The 8,434-nt window shown below is 47.4% G+C and overlaps 1 non-coding gene across 1 annotated transcript; it reads right to left on the bottom strand.

Annotated features, from left to right (window-relative positions):
• Window positions 1-7,783: 7,783 nt before the first annotated feature.
• Trnaa-cgc (transfer RNA alanine (anticodon CGC)) lies at window positions 7,784-7,856 on the bottom strand. The gene has a single exon. It is a non-coding gene; the product is annotated as a tRNA-Ala (tRNA).
• Window positions 7,857-8,434: the final 578 nt, after the last annotated feature.

Below are 8,434 nucleotides of genomic sequence, written 5' to 3' on the forward strand. Positions count from 1 at the left end.
TTTGGGCTTTGTGTTCCCTGTCAGGCCAAGGGTAGGAGGGGGGTGCAGAGCACAGCTGCTGAGGCTTGTGGGGGAAGGGGGGCACCCTGAGGGCACACTGTGGGCCTGCGGGAGGGTTTAGCCCAGGTCTGCCCCTCCTTGCCCAGTGCCAGGCTGTGTATGCCCAGCAGGCTTTGTGTCCCCAGGCCATCACTCTCTTCTCAACCTGAGGATCCACCATCGAGCTCAGCAAGGAGACCCTGAGTTGCCTCCAGGTGACATTCTGCTCAGTGCCTAATCTGTGCAGGTGCCCCACAGATCTATTTAGCATCCCATTTAATCCACTTAGCATCTCCTTGAATTCATTTAACAAACCCCTGAAAGGCTACCCCTTGCAGGTGAACTCACAGAACAATTAAAGCTGCAATTGGAGTCTGCAGCCAGTGAAGGGCAGACCCAGGGGCACAGCCGGCCTGTGACTCTGAAGGCCCTTCCTTCCACCACCCACTTCCACTCACCTCTGCCTTCTGCTCCTTGGTTCTGAGGAACCCAGCCCCCCTGCTTCCACCCCTCGCCCCCTCTGTTCCCACCTGGCCCTGATCGGGGGCCTTGATAGTTTCCCCATTTCTGTCACCACTGGCCACTTCTGTCTTTTTTGTTGGCAGTACTGGCGATTGAACCCAGTGCCTCTCCCATGCCAGGCAGGTGCGGTACCACTGAGCCACATCCCCAGCCCTCCATTTTTATATTAAGCAGCTACAGAATCTATCTTGGTTTGTCTCTACCCAAGAGTCTAATCTGGGGGCCACCTGACAGGATGTGCTTGATACCAAGGCTCAACAGGAAAGTCACCTCTGAAGCCAAGACCAGGGGTTCACCAAGGTCCCTGGAGTCCGTCTTCGGCATTGTGAAGATTCTCGCAGGAACTAAACCCTCTTAGAGTTGGGAAAAGGTGAAATTAGGACACATGCCTTTGGCTCAGGGGTCTTTGGAGCCCACCACGCGAGGCCACGTGGAGAGCAGTTTATTACAAATTCCCTTGATGAAAATCCCAGGTGGCTCTGGGAAGGGGACGAAGGGTTTCCTCATTTTGTGCACATGCCAGGTGCGGAGCTGACCCACCCCATCCTCGACACTGCCTCTTGCTAGAGCAGACCCTGGGAACCCCTGGTGATTCAGATAACTTCCTCCCTGCAGCTGGGGGAGCTTCGAGCCCAAAGCATGGGACCAAAATGCTCCTTGCTAACCTGATCTGAAGACACAGGAGCCACGGCTCAGCTGCACACTGCTCCTCTGCGATGTTGACCTGCCTGACCAAAACGAGCCATTCATTCAAACCAGGGGGCTCCTTATGACTTGAACCCCCCATCTGAAGGACACCCCTGGCCTTAGTTTCCCCACTGAGGACCTTACCCTTAGCTTGAGGCCAGAAAACACCTTGTTAGTTTCCTGGGTTCTCCAATAAGGGTGGAGTAGATAGTGTCCTGGATGATAGAATATTCTGGTTGGGTAAGGATTGCCATGGAAACCGTAGCTGAATGATCAATGATTAATGAATTGAAAAGTGATAAAAATGCAGCTGAAACAAAGGCAGTCGGGGACCAGGTCTCTGCTGCTGGGGGAGGCAGGTTTGGAACCTTCATTACCTCCCAGGTCTCCGTGCAGCTCTCACTATATGGAAGACCTTGGAAATAAATGACATCTCCCTGTTGGGCATAGGTATTACCATTATTCTGTCAACAAGTATTTTATTTTATCTATTTTATTTTTGGAGTACTGGGGATTTAACTCAGGGGCAATTTACCCCTGAGCTACACTCCCAGCTCTTTTGATTTTTTTTTTTTTTTTTTAAATTTTGAGACAGGATCCCACTAAGTTGCTTAGGTCCTCGCTAAATTGCTGAGGTTGGCCTCAAACTTTCGATCCTCCTGTCCCAGCCTTCCGAGTCACTGGGATTACAGGCATGCACTAGTACACCTGGCTCAACAAGTATTTTAGGTGCTACTGTGTACTTTGGCCACTCTTCTAGCCTCTACTCTTTTAGTAGTAAGTAATCAAATTAGTTTAAATGGAGGTCGGTTCCAGTGGGAATCTATCTGTAGATAAGAGGCAAATATATAAATAAGAAAAATGCAGGTGATGAGTTACGGAGTAAGTGGGGAACTACTTCCTGGGTCACATTTAGGCTAGAATTTGATTGAAGAGAGGGAGCCAACCTTGGATGAACCCCCTTTCCCCCAGGACGGAGGAAACAGCACTGTGAAGACCCTAGATTGGGCTGAGCTTGGCCGGGAAGAAGGGATGGAAGGGGATGGAAAGCCAGCAGGGCCAGACGGTGAGGGACTGAGTTCAGAGCTTAATGCAAAATGAAATGGAGAGCTCTGAGGTTGTAAGCAGAGGAGCGTGGCGATCTGATCAATGTTTGCAGAACACTTCTTTTCCTGGTGGGTGGAGAATGAATGGAGAGGGTTGTAGGGAGATGATGTAGGGAGGCTGCTGTCCCAGGCCAGGAGGAAGGTGAGGAAGGTGTGGGTCAGGGCAGGACGAGGAGATGGAAAAAAGTGAAAGGATTCGGGATGTAGAGTTGCCAAGAATCGCTGATTTTCTGAGATTTGGAAGAGGGAAATCAAATGTGAGATTTTACAAAGCTTAACAAGTAGGATAAACTCAGAGATCCACACCTAGGAACATCATAATCAAACTGTCAAAAATCAAAGACAGGAAATCTTGAAAGCAGCAAGAGAGAGGAGACTCATCACGTCCAGGAGATCCTTAATAAGATTTACAGCTGAGCTCCCATCCACATCTGTGCAAACCACCAGGCAGAGCAATGACATATTCAAAGTGCTGAAGGAAAAAAAAAAATATTGCCCGAGAATTCTTTATCTAGCAAAACTTACCTTTCAAAAAATAAAGGCAAAATTAAGACATTTCTAAATAAAAATTTTTTTTTTAAAAATCTGACCATTTAACACTAGCAGACCTGCCCAGCAAGAAATCCTAGGGGCAGTCCTTCAGGAGGGGATGAAAGGACACAGACAATAACTCAATCCTACATGAAGAAATAAAGAGCCCGGGTAAACGTAACGAGACAGGGAATTACAAAAGACAGCATGAATGTAACTGGGTGTGTAGCTCTTTTTCCTTTCTGATTTCAAAGTCAACTGCGTAAGGCAATTGTAAAGTTGCACTGATGGACATCGACACATAAACATATAATTTGGTAATAATAGAACAAGAGAGTGGGGAGAGAACAGAGCTGTGTAAAAGCACATTTTTGGAATTATTATTATTAAATTGGTATTAATCTGAGCTGCATTGTTATAAATTAAGTTGCTAATTGTAGCGCATAGGCAACCACTCGGAAAATAACTCAAAAGAATGTAAGAAGAAGCAAGAGGGAAATTAAAATACCACACCTCCAAATATCCATTAAATATAAACAGAGGTAGTAGTGGAGGAATAAAGGAATTAATAAACATACCAAATGGCCAACATAATCCCTACTGTTTTAGTCAGCTTTTTTCATTGCTGGAACCAAAAGACCTCACAAGAACCTAGAGGAGGAAAATTTTTATTTTGGCTCATGGTTTCAAAGTTCTCAGTCCATCAATGGCTGAATCCATAGCTCTGGGCCCAAGGTGGGGCAGAACAATATGGCGGAAGGGTATGGCAGAGGAGGACAGTTCAGGACATGGGAATGAGAAAGCAAGCCCACACCCCAGGGACAAGTAAACTCCAAAGGCACACCCCAGTGACCTACTTCCTTTAGCCACCTCCTACCTGCCTACAATTACCACCCGGTGAAACCATATCAGTGGATTAATCCACCCATGAGATTCCAATTCTTATGATCTAGTCATGTCACCTGGGAACCTTCTTGCATTGTCTCACACACGAGCTTTGGGGCGACACCACTTATCTAAACCGCGACACCTACATTATCAGTAATCAAATGTCTCTTAAACACTCCAATTAAAAGGCAGAGTTGGAAAGAAGAGGCTTAAAAATGGATCCAACTGTATACCATCCACACATGACACGATTCAGCTTCAACGATACAAACAGGTTGAACATACCGGGAAAGGAGTCCACGTGTCACTCAAACTGTAACTGGAAGAGAGCTGAGTGACTTATGCTAATGACAGGCAAAATGGACTTGAAGACAAAAATCATCCTGACATTGCAGATGCTGAGAAGGACAGCAGCTCTTTGTTGACCGCGTCGGGGACAGAGTGGCCACATAATTTTTAGGAACTTGTGAAGGCTGCAAGACCTTACACTTGTGATAAAGTGACACTCCATTCCTTTCCTGCAAACTCCCCTGTGCATGAGTGTTGGATGCATCTCCTTGGTGTGACATCACACCCAAGCTCCTGGGAACCGACATGTAATGGCGAAGTTCTTCAAGTACCCTGAGGGTATCCAGGTAAAAGTGTATTGTGTCCCATCCAGGTAAAGGCAGGCTCCAGATGACAGGATGTCAAAACATGCACCAAACAGAACACATTTAGTCAGATTTACAACGGCAAAACCTTCGCCAGTTGCTGATTGAATGGAGTCATTTCAAGTTTCAATCACACTGGACAACGGAGGCTTGAGGCTTGCAGTAACTCACGGCGAGGTGCCCGGTCATTCTTTCCAACTTTTAAGAACAGACCCAATTGGACTGTTAATCGAGAAACAGTGGAGATGATCACCCCTTCACTAAATGGGGTCTTGGATAATGAATGGCCATCCTTACGGTCCCGGCTTTAATTTAGATTGGGCCGTATTAACTATTGGAACTGGGGGAAGGCCCATGGAGTCCTATTTTTTTTTTCCAAGCCAATTTATAAGTGCCAAGGATTTAATTTAATGTTAATGTGTTAATCACGGGGTCAGAGCTGCCATGCCCACTGTGGAACATCTTAGGACAACAGGCACCGTGACAGGAGGGGGTCCAGGCAGGTCACGAGTGACCGTGGTGTCTCCTCTCTTACGTTCAATAACTTCCCTAAGATCACAGAGTGCATCTTAAATTTATCAAGATCCCCCTTTGTAAATGTGATTTGAGCCTCCGTATCAATGAAAGCCGTAAGGTTTTGCCTATTGACATATGACCACGGATACTTAATTTAGTTCAGGTGTACCGTATGGGTGCAAACGTCAGCTCTTTCATCTGACTTTGCGTAAACTCTTTTTATTTATTTTATTTTTGGTACTGGGGATTGAACTCCAGGGCTCTTCACCAGGGAGCCACCTCCCCAGCCCTATTTTGTATTTTATTTAGAGACAGGGCCTCACTGAGTGGCTTAGCACCTTGCCATTGCTGAGGCTGGCTTTGAACTTGAGATCCTCCTGCCTCAGCCTCCCGAGACGCTGGGATCACAGGCGGGCCCCTCTGTGCCTGGCTGGCTTCAGATAAACTCTTTGAGTGAATTTTGGATTTCTGATTGGGTCCACTGGTCGCCCTCTGGTTCAATGTTTCTCCCCCGTATCCAGGCTGGCTCTTTTTCTTCTTTGGGGGCTGCTCTAAGGGAGACCTCCAATCAGTGCCATTGCAGTTAGAGGACTCCCCCGTCTCCGAGGTTGATTTGGCCTCCTGGGCAGTGCCACAGAGGCACCTCCAGATGTCTCCCCCATGACCCTGAGGATCAAGATCTTTTGCTGCTCTTGGTGAAAGAGGCAGAGGTGGCCTCAGGAGCAGGAGCCATAAAGGCAGGTTGTGGGATTAGAGGGAGGGAGCGCTCTGCTTTTAGGAGGGCGAAACTCAATATCCTCCACCAGAGCTGCTTTTTCCTGGACGACCGCCCTGTCAGCCCATGTCTTTGCACAGGGCCAGATCTTTCCCCTCAGCAACCTGGAGAAGGCATCCACCTTGACTAGGGCATCACCAGAGGGCATGGGATAAGAGTCACCCCCTGAACCTACCATCACCCATAGCTTATGCTAAAATGTGATCAAGACACAGGACTTGACCTGAGAGCTACAGATGGGCCCAGGATGAGACAGAAGACCCAGGGTTACTTTAAGAAGGGGGTCTCATCCCAACTCTCTAAACTTCTGGTCTAGGTTGGTAAAACCAATATCAGTGACTTTCTTGCTAGTCCCAAAATGTCTTGAGAGAGCAGAGAAAGTAGACTAGTTGATCAACTGATGAATGAGTAACTAAATTTTGTGGTATATCCATTCAATGGAATATTATTCTGCAGTGAAAATGAAATCAGAGACCTACTACTATATGGATGAACCATGAAAACCCTATGCCAGGCGACAAAAGCCCATCACAAAGGGCCACATATAGTATGGTTACTCTTATGCAAAACTTCCTGAGTAGCAAATCTATGGAGACAGGAGATAGATGAGTGGTTGCCAGGGCCTGAGGATGGGTGTGGTATTAGAGCAAAATGAGGAGGAACTACCAATGGGTTTGGAGTTTCCTTCCGGGGTAATAAAAATGTTCTCAAATTGATTGTGCATCTTCTAAAAAAAACACTGAATTATATGCTTTAAGGGTGAATTTTATGGCATGCAAATCATATCAATTTTTAAAAGAAAAAAATGTGGTTTCAAAGCTGGTGGTCAGATAGATAGAGACAGAGGGGCGAGTTTCGGGTGCAGTGGGGGACATGAGGGTTCTGCTTTGGACATAAGTTTGAGAACACATTTTAGTGGATCTATCAACCAGGCAATTGGATTTAGGGAGAGGTCAGGGCAGTAGAAAAAAATTGGGGTTCCAATGATCCTTCCTGCCCCCCCCAGGCAATCCCAGCCTCCTACCATTTGAGAGCAAACCACTGTGCTCCTCCTCACGCAGGTGAATGCTCCTCCTGGTGGAAACCAGCTCCTGCACCAGCCACGCAACTCCGTGTGCAGTTGTGGGTCCTACTTGTGCCGTGTTGGCGAGGATGACAGGTTCTCCCCATCTCACAGAGACCAGGCCCAGAGCCGGGCGGTCAAGTCCCCCATCCGGCTCATGGTGACCTCAGAAGGCTTTTACCTGGCTGGTCCTGGGGCAGTGACTTCTCTAATGACCCCCTGCTCTACGAAGACCAGAGAAAGTGAGCCTTTGAGCCCAGCCCTGGTGGCTCACAGATGAGCCAGAGGACCCTGCAAGGCCTGGACTTTGAGCGATTCGAATGTTCCAGAAATCTCCACACATCCAAGCCAGGACTGCGCAGGCTCCTACGTTGCTTCGGTTTTGCGGCTTTGGCCTTGACCGGCTGATGGTTTCCCATTGTTGTCTCAAAGAAGCACCAGGCAAATTTACCCGATGGTTTTATCTCCCTCTACAAAGCAGTGCGGCTCTCTGTCGTTGTCAGCGCAAATATTCCTAAGCACCTTTAAAACCCCTGTTCAAGCAGAAATAGAGCTCACAAGACTGAAGCTTGGGGTGGGAGATCCACATTTCCTTGTCACCCGGCATCAGACACAAGTGACCGCGTCCTGGGGGAACAAGGCAGTCAAACCCTGGCTCTCCATGCTTAGGGGGCTGCAGAGATTGTGAGGGTCTGCATCTCAGCTGGGGACCCAGGCCTTGCAGGGAGTATCACACCTATTTTCTTTCAAGAATATTCTGTCAGAGACCTCCTACCTACAACAGGCCAGGTGTCAAGCGCAGACACCATTGAAAGAATAATCGTAAATGGACAATGGCCTACCGACCACTCCACTTCAGCAGTATTTGTTTAGTGCCTACTTTGTGCTGTTGGAAGTACTTGGTTGTGGGGGGGGGGTTCCCACAATTTAAGGTGGGGAGAGGGAGAAGCTCTTGTGCAGAAGGTGATATCTGAACAAAGATCTTTGTGTGTGTGTGTGTGTGGGGGGGTGCTGGGGATTGAACCCAGGGCCTTGTGCATGCGAGGCAAGCGCTCTACCAACTGAGCTATATCCCCAGCCCCCTAGCCTTATTAAACTCCTTATGATGTCTTTTGAGATTTCTCTCGGCTGATGCATTTACCACATTTGTCAATCTGTTCTAATGAAATGGTGAATAGCACGTATCTATAAGGGCCATGTTTTCTCCAGGACCAGAGCCTAATAATGCAACAACTGGACTGAAAATTATAAGCATATCCACACACATTTACCAGGTGTTCTGGGTTGAATCTTGAAGCCCTGAACCTCTGGACCTGGGAATATGACCTTATTTGGAAATAGAATCTGCTACACTGCAGAGGTTGGAATCTGTCCTCCAAAATTCCAGCCTTAGAACTTTAACATCCAATAAAGTACAATAGTGAAGGGAGGTGAACTCTAATATCAGGTGTTTCGGTCATGAAGGTGGAGCCTCATGAAGGGATTAAGGATGCTCTCAGGAAGTGCTTTATAGTTTTTCCAAAGTGGCTTTGTTATAAAAGTGAGCTCTGGTGTACACACTTGCCTGCGCTTCTGCTTTTCTGTCACGGGATGATGCAATACAAGCCCCTTGTTCTTGGACTTCTCAGCCTCCAGAACTGTGAGACAAAAACTT

This window comes from Ictidomys tridecemlineatus, chromosome 10 (genome assembly GCF_052094955.1).
Source record: "Ictidomys tridecemlineatus isolate mIctTri1 chromosome 10, mIctTri1.hap1, whole genome shotgun sequence".
Lineage (NCBI taxonomy): Eukaryota > Metazoa > Chordata > Mammalia > Rodentia > Sciuridae > Ictidomys > Ictidomys tridecemlineatus.